This window comes from Onychomys torridus, chromosome 7, assembly GCF_903995425.1.
Source record: "Onychomys torridus chromosome 7, mOncTor1.1, whole genome shotgun sequence".
NCBI lineage: Eukaryota > Metazoa > Chordata > Mammalia > Rodentia > Cricetidae > Onychomys > Onychomys torridus.
In genome coordinates this window covers 56,583,359-56,596,681 of record NC_050449.1, presented here as the reverse complement: position 1 = coordinate 56,596,681, position 13,323 = coordinate 56,583,359, and the positions used below count along the sequence as shown (strand labels likewise).

Genomic DNA, 13,323 nt, shown 5'->3' with positions numbered 1-13,323 from the left:
TTGTCTACCCAAGAGACTGCCAGTACCTCCACAACTGAGAGCGCACCTAATGTTCTTCCTTGCCACCTCCAACGGCACAGCACAGGCACCAAAGTGCACACGTGGACCGTCCACGTAAAAGGATAGTTCATCGAGGTGCTGGGAATGTCTGAGGGAAGGAATCCCAGGTGCTTCTGGACAACAGCCACCGAGAAGCAATTATGCTCATTTGCATAAGGTTAATTAAACACAAGCTTGCTGCTTACAAAGATCTTTCATCAATAGGATTAGTGTTGGGGTAGGGTGTCAAATAATTTATTGTCAACCTAGGGAAGGAAAACCTTCCTTGGGTCCCAACTGTGTGTCAAAGACACTACCTCATCCACACATTCCCAGCTACCATGTCCTACAGTGCAACCTGGGTCCTTGGCAACTCCCACCTGGAATCCAGATCACCAGAAGAAGCAAAACTGCATTGCACACCTTCTCCCATGCTTCCATTCATTCTAAACAGGCTCACCGGCCCCTCCCTCCCCAGAGGCCACAGTGGTGTGGGATGAGCACCTCCGCTGCCTCTTTTTGTGATATGGGGCCTGTTGGGGGAACTGTGTTTCTGCCTCATCCATAACATGACTTCATACAACTATTTTGTACATGTAGTAAGCTAATGTACGCGAAGCCTAGAGGATAATCCTGGAAAACAAGAGCTGGTGTATCTGTGTGTGATAAGGCCACCTCACACTTCAGCGAATTTTCCAGTCCGTGGCCCTCCACTCCTCCAGGTGCCACAAAAAGAAACAAGCCAATGCTCCCTCCAGACTGACCTTCTGGACTTTCTGGAAACACTTAAAAGCAGTCACCAAGACCCGGTTGGAAAGATATCCTAAGGTCCCAACCTTGGTTGGCTACAGGTGGCCAATGAGGCAATGGATGGGCCCAAGTTCCTTGAGCAAGTCAGAGCAGAGCCAGGAAAGGCAGCCAGAACTTTAGATTTTTCTAGGACTAAGGATTGCATGCCCCCAGCATTTCGTGTCAAGAGGAACGAAGGATTTCCTTGGACAGTTGGGTTCCTATACCATTCCATTCCATTCCAGCATAAATGATCCTGCCAGTCCTTACTACAGGAAGAAGCACAGTAGTATAGGTGGTATCTTTGATTGGCAGCACTCCCGGAGACCATTTAAAACTGTTGACCCCGAGAACCGGACATCTGATTCCGACAGAATTGTCCTCCAGTCGGTTGGTAGAGGAAGGCTGAGAGCCGAGGTGCAAGGAGTCCCACAGATCTTGATTCGACGCTGTGATCAGGAAAGGGTCATGTCACCTTCATAGACGGAAACAGAAATAGCACAGCCAGTGGCGGCCTGAGTCCGCCCAGTCGGCCGGTCTTCGGTTCTGATGACAAGTGCCCCCGTGGCGAGCCCAGGAGCCGCCGGCGTCCAGGGGCTGCAGAGCCCTCGCGCAGGCTCAGAAACCAGGAAGCACATACACCATGTTTCTTTGGGGGAAAATTTGGACATTTCAGAAAGCATTGCGTAAGTCAGCCCAGGAAATCTGAACTTGGGGAAGGCGGTCCTTCCTTCTTGATCTTACTAATTAGGATTTCTGTATTATTCATTTATTAGTTATTTGGCAGCTGAATAATGTGCGGACCAGGAAATTCTGCTTTCACAGTCAGTGTCTCTTCAAAGGTATCAGGCCTGGTTTTCAAGTGCTTGCTCGTCTCACCCAGGTGACTCCATGTCATTGCGATTTGGGACCTGAAGTGAGTAGCTTTGGCGAACCATTCCTTAATAGGTTAGTGAGGAGGGAGGCAGAGGCGAGCTGGGGCTGGTGTGGCAGTGCACGTCTGTAATCCCAGCAATGGCAAGATCCAGAGCTGAAGGGTACCCTCCACTGCACAGCGAATTCGAGGCCAGGGTGGGATGAGACCAGTCTCAAAAAATAAGTCAGAAACTGCACCTGCAGACCATGGGTAAGGCACACTGCAAAGAGATGCTGTTGTGAATGTGGGATTTATAAAATAGAGAAAAATATGGAACGCTTCACGAATTTGCGTGTCATCCTTGCGCAGGGGCCATGCTAATCTTCTCTGTATCGTTCCAATTTTAGTATATGTGCTGCCGAAGCGAGCACGATTGCTCAGCTGCCTCAGAGGGTATATAAAGGCAAAAATATAAAATCTTTTTCAGTTATGGTGATGTTTTTAATATAATGTTTTTCAAGTCCAACCGCTCTATAAATTCGTATCTTATGAATTCTATATTGCACATTCGTCATTTTTAAGTTTAGATTCAGAGTTAAATTCAGTTATGTCCGCAGCTTCTTTTCAACATTGTCTATGCAAATGAAGGGACGATGGGAAACAGACTTGTTCCGGGCCGGTCTGTGCGCGGCCCCGTAGTCACAGTCCGCCACGTGATGCGCGCTGTGCACGCGCCTGGCCGCGCGGGGATCGCGCTGGGCTCCTCCAGCAGCGACGCAGGGCGCCAGTGTAGCGTAGGGACAGGGCGCCAAGGGGCCCCCGGGTCCCCCGGGTCCCACTCGGAAGGGCGGGGCAAAGCTTGCGAGCGGCTCATCAAGGCGTGCTCGACTCTGAGACTCTGCACCGGGGATGCGGCTGCCCTGGGTGGCCTGCTCCGGGTGTAGAGAGTGATGAGCCGCCTCTGCCTCAGTTTCCCCCCGGCTTGTCGAAAACAGCGCGCTACCGTTGGAACCAAGGAAAAGAGGGGTGTCCACTTTGGAGCCCAGACTTTCCGAGGGTGGCCCGCGGCTGGCGGTAGTTTTGGGGAGAGGGACACGCTGGCGCTCCTGCGTTTGCTAAGAGCCGGGCATTTTAATGGGGATGGTTCCCGCACCCCACCCACCACCGCAACACACACACACTTTGCAAAGTAGGAAACTGAGGCCCTGGCGGGTTAAACCAAGTGGTCCTGCGCGCCGTGAAAGAAGTCGAGATTTGGATGCAAGCCTAGTTCGGAGGCCGCTCTTTCCCCGTGCACAGTAGGACTCTGAAGAAAGAGCAGTCCTCCCCACCGTTCCCGCTTAGACTGTACCCCGAAGCTTAGCCTACTCTCCCCCACTTCCTTTGCTCTGACAGGCCCGGAGCGCCGACGTGTCGCCACCCGCTCTTTAAGGTGAGAGAGTGAGCAGGAAGCTCGGGTGCCAGACGTGCAGTGAAGAGACGAGGTCGGGGTGTGCATGTCCCTGAGTGACCGCCCCTGGGGTGGGCGGCCACAATAGGAGGCGACCTTGGAACAATGACCTGATCCACGGGCGGCCCTGAGAGCTCAGGGCCAGAGACACCCAGGCAAAAGCCACCGGAGTCAGCCAGTGCCGCTAGGGAGCCACCAGCGAGGTACTAGGGGCTCGCACACAGTGCTCGGCCTGTGTGCGGCAGGACAGGACGGGTCCCCAGCCCGGGCAGAGAAGCCCCAGGCCTGGCTTTTGGAGCTGAGTCCTCCCCCGCCCTACCTGTTCTCAATGAGCTGGAAATCAGGCCCGCTGCCCAGCTCCTCACGTGACCTCTCTCTAAATAAGCAGTAAGCAACTGCAAAACTCAGAATGCTAATAATGGCCTTTACTGAGTGAAAAGAGCTAATTTGGGCAATGCTGTTTCCCTCGGATTTACAAAAGGGAATTGCAAATAACCAAACAGTAATAGCATTGATGGGAGATGCTGCTAAACTTCTATCAGCCTCCGCGTTTGTTATTCAGGTATTTAGAAGGGGAGCCTTTTCGACACAGTGGCTGCGCACACGTGTCACGGTGACAGGTACAGAACTGCCTTATTGTGCAAGCCAGCAGGAGACAGACCTGGTTCTTGTTCACTGTTCCTGGCTATTTTAAGCCGGAGGTGGTCTGTTTGGCTTCTTGTTGTCTGTTTGCTTTTTCTGGTCCAGAAGCTGGGGAATCTCTCTGGATTTTAGTTCCACTCTTTCTGGCTCTAGCCCTGTTTTAGCTTGAACGAAGGCTGTTAACTGCTCATGTCTTGTTCAGCCTTGACGTGCTGCACTTGTATAACTGAAGGGCTTTCCTGAGAGAATATAATTAGCAAGCTGTAAAATTCCAAGATGGCTCAGTGGGTAATCAGGCTGATGACCTGAGTTTGATCCCTGGGACCTACATGATGGAAAGAGAGAGCTGATGCTCACAAGTTGTCCTCTGACTTCCACAGACACGTGCCGTGGCACACACCCAGCCACACCCATACACAAAATAAAAGGTAATAAAATTTTAAATTTCAACATTATTTTTGTATCCTACAAACATACTGGTCACCGGTGAGGTGTGATGGCCCCAGAAGGATCTGCAGGAGCTATTGAAGACCCAGTTCTCAGGCTGCTGAGAACAATGCTCCCCTCAGCAGGAAAGACCAACATGGAAGAAGGTAGAGGATACTACTGTGCCTAGGACCTAAAGCTTCAGTCAGAGGTGGAAATCAAACGGAAGGTAATTCAGTCAGAGGCACCACACCGCTCCTGAAGAGATGAGTGTTTTCCTCCTGGAACTGAATTATTGCTGTGCTGGGACTGGCGAGGGGCTGGGTTATTTACCACAGGAGAAGGTTGTTCTGCCAGCCTGGCGTCCTTGGCTTTCTTTCACCCTGTGCCTTTTATTGCAGACCAGGGAGGCCTGCTAAAGGATGCTGTCCTCTGTGTGGAGATATACCCAAATACCTTCAGCAAAGACCAAGCAGATGGGGTTACCCAGTCATGGACTTTAATGCTCCAAAACTGTACGCTGTATAAACCTCCTTTCTGTAGACACTCAGCCTTAGAGCATCCGAAACAGACTAAGACAGTGGGTGAATGGAGGGAAAGAATGGATATGGTATGAGGCTGGAGGAGAGAGCTCATGAAAGAACCCCTAAAGGGAGCACCAAGTGGATTGTGGCTTCACACCACACTCCACAAGCAGAGGAGTGTGGGCGCCATGGAGGACTGGCACTGGCCAGCCATCTCAGAGCTCCAGTGGCAGCAGAGCTCCAGTGACCTTCTGGGTCACTGATTTCTCTCCACTCTGCAGACCTGAGGTGACCTGAATGTGGATGGTCTTCCCTGAGTGCCGTGGGCTGCAGAACCTCAAGAGACAAGATATGGTGACTTGGTCCTGTTGGGGGTGGGGCTTCCCACCACCTGAGTGAGAGAATCCAGACCAGGTTTTGTTTTTGTTTTTGTTTTGTTTCGCTGTGGTATAGCCTTGGCTGTCCTGGAACTCACTCTGTAGACCAGGCTGGCCTCCAACTCCCAAAGACCCTCCTACCTCTGCCTCCTGAGTGCTGGGATTAGAGCGGCGCACCACCACATGTAGCATTATTATTTAGTGTATAAAGATCATCCTCAGGTGTGTGGTGGGGTGCTGATGAGGTCAGCCTGTGTGTAAGCTGGAAAGCTCGTGGTAGAAGGAGAGAGATGACCCACAGAATCGCCCTCTGACTTCCACACGTGTGCCATGGAGTATGCATGAGCCCCCATCATATGCACACAATGAGGAGGAGGAAGGGCTGAATCTGAGGGTACCTGCTAGCCTCTCCACCCATCAGCAAGTCTGTTTCATTTGCAGGTCATGAAAGGGGGTGCTCCTCCAGATCTTGGCACCATGGACTCTGCTGTCACTCACCCCCTGGTCACAATGACAGACAGTGACTATGGTTTATGGTGTGTGGGGGGCTACCTCATATAAGTCCAGCGGCCCCTCTGCTGACTCTGGATCACCCTGAAACAAGCCTACCAGGCTCTGACTTCCCTTCTAGGATGAAGATATAATTCTTGCCCTTGCTGTCCAGGGCTATGGGGTGGGGCGGATGAGAAAAGGCATTGGAAACTCACAGCCCTCCCCCAGGGAACCACTCCCCTTACCTGGCCAGGAGGCACTGGTCCCATCCCCCACCAGGAAAGACTTGGAAAAACCAGAAAAACGAGAGTGCCAAGATGAACCGTCACATTGTGTTAATATTTTCACACCACTTAACTCTCATTAAAATGTACTTTGCTGAATTTAATATGTGATTTCAAATGACACAACATATTAAGTGCTTAATATACTAGAAATTATGAAACTATTATAGTCGATGCCATATGAAATAATTAGAGTGAATTAAACTTTAGCAGCCGAGTGAAGGCAGGGCTTCAACGTCTACTGTCTGCAAGTCGCTCAAGCCACAGCTGTAATCCCCAAATAAATGTCCAGAAATGAGGCTCTTTAAATAAAAACCGAATCTCGTGTGTACTTACACCACAAGGTCTTCTGGTGTGACATGGAACCTGGCTGCACTGGGCAGGAGGGGAGGGGCCCTGGGACCCACTCCCAGGAAAGACCCCCAGGGTTTTACCAGCCTTTGCCCCAGTGGCACCTCAAGTAGCCTGTGATGTCAAGAGGCATAGCTTTCCTTACGTCAGAACAGGGCGCTGTTGAGTTGGAGATAGAAACACTCACCTCACAGGGCTGTGCTTCCTGCCAGCTGTTTTCTGTGCAGCTGATCACTCAGCCTCACAGCGCATCTTGGTTAGCCGCCATTTTCTGCTGAAGAAACTCTGAAAGAGAATCATGAAGGACTTCTTCCGTCAGATCCACTGTGCTGATTCATACTAGTGTATATAAGCACATGCACTTGTGTGTTTGGGCACCCCTATCGAGACAGAGAGAGAGAGAGAGAGAGAGAGAGAGAGAGAGAGAGAGAGGGAGGCACGTGTATGTGGAAGCCAAAGAAGGATGTCCTCAATTGTTCTCCACCTCATTTTAAAAACGATTTTTATTTATAGGTATGAATGTGCACATGTGTGGGTATGTGCGAGCAGAGAGCCTTGAACCCCTGGAGCTGGAGTTACTGTGAGTTACCCAGCTTGGGTTCTGGGAACTGAACGCTGTCCCCTGCAAGCAAGAACAGGACTTACTCTTAACTGCTGAGCCATCTCTTGGGTCCCTCCACTTCATTTACCTTATCTGAGGCAGGGTCTCTCACTGAACTGGTTTGGCTAACCCAGTCAACCAGCAAGCCCCAGGCATCCTCCTGCCTGCATCTCCTCCACAGTGGGATTCTAGGCATCCTCTGCCTTCCCTGAGTTTTTACATGGCTGCTGGAGGTGGACCAGCAAGCTCTCTACCCACTGTGCTGCCTCTGGTCCCTGAGCATCCCTGATTTTAATCCTGTGGCCAATGACCATGGTGTCAGGACCTCTCCTGTCTTGAAGAACATCCCTGCTTCAACCTTTCGATTTTCTTACATTTACTTATTTATTTATGTGCACGTGTGGAGGTCAGAGGTCATCTGGCAAGAGTTCTTTCCCTTCCACCATGTGGGCTCCTTGGCAAGTGCCTTTATCCCAGAAGCCATCTTCCTAGCCCTGTCTCAACATTTTATTCACATAGTTTATTATCGTACACATCTTCCCTGGATAAATGTATTAATCTTTGAAGAATCCTTGTGGATGTGTCTAGAATAACATAGCAGATATATGGATAAGGAACATGATAAAAGGAAGAGCTAAGAGGTGACCATGAAAGCTAAGAAAATAGGAGGGGTCTGGGTACGTGGCTCAACTGGTAGAGTGCTTGCCTATTGTGCACACCCCACCCCTCCCCCCACATATGCATTTTGGCATGTTCAACTTTGTGAAAAGACCATTAGCAAAGTCAGGTGTGGTGGTACATACTTGTAATGCCAGCACCTGGGATGATGAAGTTGGGGGTTCTCTGAGCATCACAGTGAGATCCTCGCTCAGATTAAAAAGAAAAAGCAGGGACTTGGGATCTAGCTCTGTTGATAGAGAGCTTATCTAGCATGCATGAAGCCCTCTGTTCCATCCCAGCCTCGAGTGAGATGGTACACACCTGTAATCCCAGCACTGCAGAGGTGGAGGCAGCAGGGTCAGAAGTTCATGGTCAGCTGGGAGGTGGTAGCACAGGCCTTTAATCTCAGCACTCTGGAGGCAGAGGCAGGTGGATCTCTGAGTTTGAGGCCAGCCTAGTCTATGAAGCGAGTTCTTGGACAGCCAGGGTTATGCAGAGAAATCCTGTCTTGAAGTTCTCCTGCCCCTCAAAAAAGAAAAAGTTGATGAAGTTCAGGGTCATCTTGGGATACATAGTGAGTTTGGGGCCATCATGAAATGCATATATGAGACACTTTCTTAAAAAACAGATTCACCATAAATCAAACATCAAAAAATAAAACCAAGCCCTCCAAACTCCCAAAGCCTCAAGGCAAGGGCAATGACAATCTTCCAGAGTTATGCTTTCCAGTGATAAGAGTTTGGTATGATGACCACATATCGATCTTAGCATGTATTATGATTGCCAATCAAGATCCTATGATGTCGCCAGTAGGACACCAATATGTAAATGCAGTAAGACTAGAACTGTGTTCCACGTTCATGGAGAAAAGACTGGAAAAGACATATAAGTCTGTTTGATATTTTTTATTGTATTTCTTCCAAATCAAAACACTATGGGATGGTACTACTATGTACCCCTAGGCTCATGACTGTCTTACAACATAAAGCACACCTAACTTTAGAAGTCCTGAGGGTCAGTGATGGAGAGACACCTCAGCAGTTAAGAACCTTCTTGCAGGGCTGGAGAGATGGCTCAGAAGTTAAGAGCACTGCTTGCTCTTCCAGAGGTCCTTAGTTCAATTCCCAGCAACCACATGGTGGCTCACAACCATCTGTAGTGAGATCTGGTGCCCTCTTCTAGTGTGCAAGCAGAGCACTGTATAGGATAAATAAATAAATCTTAAAAAAAAAAAAAAGACTCCTTCCTGCTTTTTCAGAGGCCTTTGTGGCTGCTCACAGCCAGCCAGAACTTCAGAGCCAGGAGAACCAACACCTTCTTCCTTCTGGCCTCCAAGGACATGGCATGCATGTGGCTCACATACATGCAAGGAAGCACTCATACACATAAAAACAAACACTGAAATCTATACATTGTAATACTCTAAGAGTCCAGACCTAGAGCTGGTGAGACAGGCCAGTGAATAAAGCATTTGCTGCTCAGCCTGGAGAACCTGAGATTGTCCCTGGCAACCCAGTGGCCAAGAGATTCTGCCCTGAAAACAAGGTGGAAAATGAGAAGTCCCCCAGATCCTCTGACCTCCATACACATGCATGCATGTGCATATGAATACACACACACACACACACACACACACACACACACACTCTGAATAAACAACTTTTTAAGTCTTTTACAAAGTTCAAAGCAAGTTACATACCTGTTGTGGGAAATTCGCCATTGGTCCAATTACCAATTGGATGGAGTGTTTTGGCCTTATTGGCATGGTTTTCTCTGATATATGTGATCCCTTAAAAACTGTGGGACAAGGGTCACATGCTCCCTTAGGTGGTCAGAGCAGGAGCAAGCTTCGCAGACACATGGCTTGCAGTCTGGTTCCTATAGCCCTTGGGCAGAACGCCAGGACAACGCAGGTGGATCAGCAGGGGCCTTCTGTGTCTGAGTGTACCTTATAGATTTCATTCCTTAATAAATCTTACCTGGCCACATACCTCAGGGTCCCATTTTACATACCTCCAACATATAATGGCACTGAGTGGATATTCTTTTTCCTAAAGGGAAGAATCAGAGTATTGAAGGCATGATGGGACCAGCAAGACCCAAATCCAGCCAGATAGACACTGGATCCGCAGCTCCATGTCTGGCATCAGACTTGGAGAGATAGCTGTTACAGGGTGTGTCTCATAGGCAGAATCTAGGTTTTTGAAAGTGAACATGTCTGGCATAAAAACAGAGGCTATTGGGAGAAGGCAGGAGGCCAGCACAAGAGGGTTGAGGGACAATAAAGTTTAACTATTGGGGTGAATATGAGCAAAATACAAAGATAAACATGCAGGAAAATGCCATCATGAAACCATTATTTCATATGCTAGTGAAAAACAGTTAATAATAAAATCAAGTCTGGACAAGCACTGTCTAGGATGGCACACTGGCTTCCTCTCCTTGGTTCATCCACACCTCCCTCTTTTTTTTTTTTCTTTTCCATAGCTGAGGACGGAACCCAGGGCCTTGCGCTTGCTAGGCAAGCGCTCTACCACTGAGCTAAGTCCCCAGCCACACCTCCCTCTTTAGCTAGCACCCCTGCAGCTGAAGCTGAGTAGGAATGCCTTGAAGGGTTTGGGGGAGATGCTGTTGCTAATCTGGCCTCCCAGATTTAGCCTCCTCATCCACCTTGATAGGGCTCCTCCTGACACTTTAAAAAGTTTAATTTTTAGTTATGGGGCAAGGTATGCATTAGATCTTCTGAAGCTGGTGTTATGGGCAGTTGTGAACTTCACCACGTGGGTGCTGGGAACAGAACTCAGGTCCTCTGCAAGTACAGTAGCATGTTCTCTTAACCACCTTTTGAGAGTCTCATGTATCCTACCTCACTGTGTAGCTGAGGATGACCTGATCTTCCCTCCATCCCTGAGTCCAGGTGTGCAACCACACTTGGGGTTTTATGCATTGCTGGAGATCCAAATCAGGGCTTTGATAAGGTAGGCAAGTGCTCTACCAACTGAGCTACACCCCCAAACTGTCTTCTGGGGATTCCAGAGGCAGTGGTTCTATCTGGAGCCCTCGTGAGAAGATCATGCAAGCTCAGTCCTCCTGGCCCACAGGCCCATGGGCCAGAGGGCGGGTACCCTGACTGTGGCTGGGCTTGAAAGCACATCTGTTAAGAGGGTTTTCAGAGACCGGGGGAGGCTGTGGGTGGGGTCACAGGGCCCATGCCATAGCCAGGTGTGTTGTGGGAAATAGTAGGGAAGACCATTAAAGACACAGTAGCAGAATGACTGGAGGAGGCTTCCCCCTCTGGACAATCGTCATCTGCCCCACCTCCAACAATCAAGTGATGCCCCTATCCAACCCCATGCAACCTCAGCTCTAGGCTCAGTGCTCAGTCTGGCTCCTGCCTCAACTTCCGGTGACTGTGCTAGGAATCTCCCTTCCGCTTAACAGCAGGACCCAGAATTCCTTTTTTCTCCTCCTTTAACATTTAAAAAAATTGTGAGTGTGTGTGTGTGTGTGTGTGTGTGTGTGTGCGCGCGCGCGCGCGTGCGTGTGCACGCGCGCCCACTAAGAGTGGTTGGATCCCCTGGGGCTGGAGTGGTGAGCTGGGTCCTGCGAATTGAACTCCAGCTCATCTGGAAGAGCAGTAAATGCTCTTAACCCCTGAGCCATCATCTCCCCAGCTCCTCCTTCTTCCTCTCTTCTGTGACAACGTCGTGTTGCTGTTGGCAGTGCTGGTAAAGGCAGCTTGACCAGACACTCCAACGGCTAACTCTGGGCTCCTGAAGAAAGCTAAGGAACTGATTGATCACTTTGATGCGCGCGTTCCGAGAAAAGGTCATCTCCACACTCCCTTCCTTTCCATTCCTACGGAGGTCTCTGGTGACTCTCTTTACTTGCCTGTCTAATACTACAGCCTCCTTCCCTTAAATTTTAGACATTCCTCGTTAACGAATGTTCTCCTTATTGCAACAGCCCGAGCAAATCTTAAGCCTGGGACGTCTATTCCTCATAGCTTCTGGAGGTCGTTGTAAATGTCAGTTGAACGGGGAGTTTACCCGGGGTACCAGGTTCTTCCAGTCCTGACCCACTGGCTTTCCCTTTTAGCAAGTTCAGTTCTGGGATGAGGTGGGCGAAAGGGGAGGTGGCGCCCAGCGAGCAGCTGTACCTTTCTCACGCTGCCACCAGAGGGCGATGGCTCCGCGCAGGAGGCCCGACGACGCTCCCGCGGGCAGTGGACGCTTGCAAGCCAGCTCGTCCACGGTGCGACGCGGGCGAGGCGTCTCCTGCGGCTCTGCACACCAGCCCAGCTTTCCGGAGGCCCTTGAGTAGAGGGGAACACCCCTCCAAGACCATCCTCCTGCCTCTGCTACTAGCTCTGGTCGATAGGCCCCTTCTCTGGCCTAACCTCTCTAACTGGGATTGACCAGGGATCCCCGATTCAGCGGGAAATGGGGAGGAGAGACAGGACGTAGGAGCCTCAGGGACCACTAATGTCCCTTAAGTGGACCAGCCGGCCGAAAGAGGGGATCAGGGAACATGAAGGGAAGATATTAGCCTTTGACAGCAGAGGTAGGGAATAGTGGGTCAGAAAAGGAACTGGGATTTTCTCCGCCCAACTCCCAGCCCTTAGGCTGGAACCCTCCGGTTTAGAGATGGTTCCCTACTAGGGGAAAAACAAAACAACAAAACAAAAACAAAAACCCAGCCACGGCAAGAGGCCCCTCAGGACAATCAGCTCCACACCAAGTGCACTCTCTTAAAGGACTCCAACTGGGGACCTCATTGGCTTGGGAGGAGCGTGGTGCTTGCATGAAAGCGCCTCTCTCCCCAGACGCATTTTAAAATGTTAAGCAGAGAGCTCGACCTCAGAGCCAGCTCTAGCAATTGGATTAACCTTGCAGGGAAAGGTTTCATTTTCTGTGTGTGTTTCAAATTCCTCCTCGGTAGCATCTGTAAAGTACACGAAAGCAGCCATTCACTGCGGCTGGAAAAAGCAATACAAAAACACAAAACAGAAATAGCAAAACAGGAAACAAAATATCTAAAAACGACACAGAAACAAAACCCTCAAAACCAGTAACTGAAAGCCAAACAGCAAAGTCAGGTGGGGTGGCCCACGCCTACAATGCCAGCACTCTGGAGGCAGAGGCAGGTGGATCTCTGAATTCAAGGACACAGAGTGAGTTCCAGGTCAGCCAGGACGACACAGATAACCAACAAAAAGATTGCAAACCAACAAAAATCTTCCCAAACCCAAATGAAACCAAAAAGTCATCTTCTTCAGGAATTGGGAACCAGGACCTGGAGATGTGGCTCTTTAGTTAAGAGAACTGGCTGTTGCAGAGGACCTGGGTTTGATTCCCACCACCCACAGGGCGATTCACAATCTCAGAGCCAGAGGATCCAACGCCCTCTTCTGACCTCATCAAGCAACTGTACCCAAGTGATTCATAAACATACATGCAGGCAAAACACTCATCTATACACATAAAAAAAAAAAAAAATGTTTTAAGGGGTTGGAGAGATGGCCCAGTGGTTAAAAACACTGGCTACTCTTCCAGAGGTCTCGGGTTCAATTCCCAGCACCTACATGGCAGCTCACAACTGTCTGTAATCCAGCTCCAAGTGATCAACACCCTCACACAGTCATACATGCAGGCAAAACACCAATACACGTAAAATAAAAATAGACAAATCATTTAAAAATTGTTTGAATGCTTTTAAGAAAGAATTGGAAACTACAGAAGAGGGTAAAGAAACTACCCCCACACTCCTCCCCACCCCACAGACATCGGGGCTGTTCTTTCTCCACAGAATGAGGATAATGGTGTGAACAGG

General features: G+C 49.7%; 1 non-coding gene across 1 annotated transcript; it reads right to left on the bottom strand.

Annotated features, from left to right (window-relative positions):
• Window positions 1-2,008: 2,008 nt before the first annotated feature.
• On the bottom strand, window positions 2,009-2,115 carry LOC118588181. Its single transcript, XR_004945570.1, has one exon. It is a non-coding gene; the product is annotated as a U6 spliceosomal RNA (small nuclear RNA).
• Window positions 2,116-13,323: the final 11,208 nt, after the last annotated feature.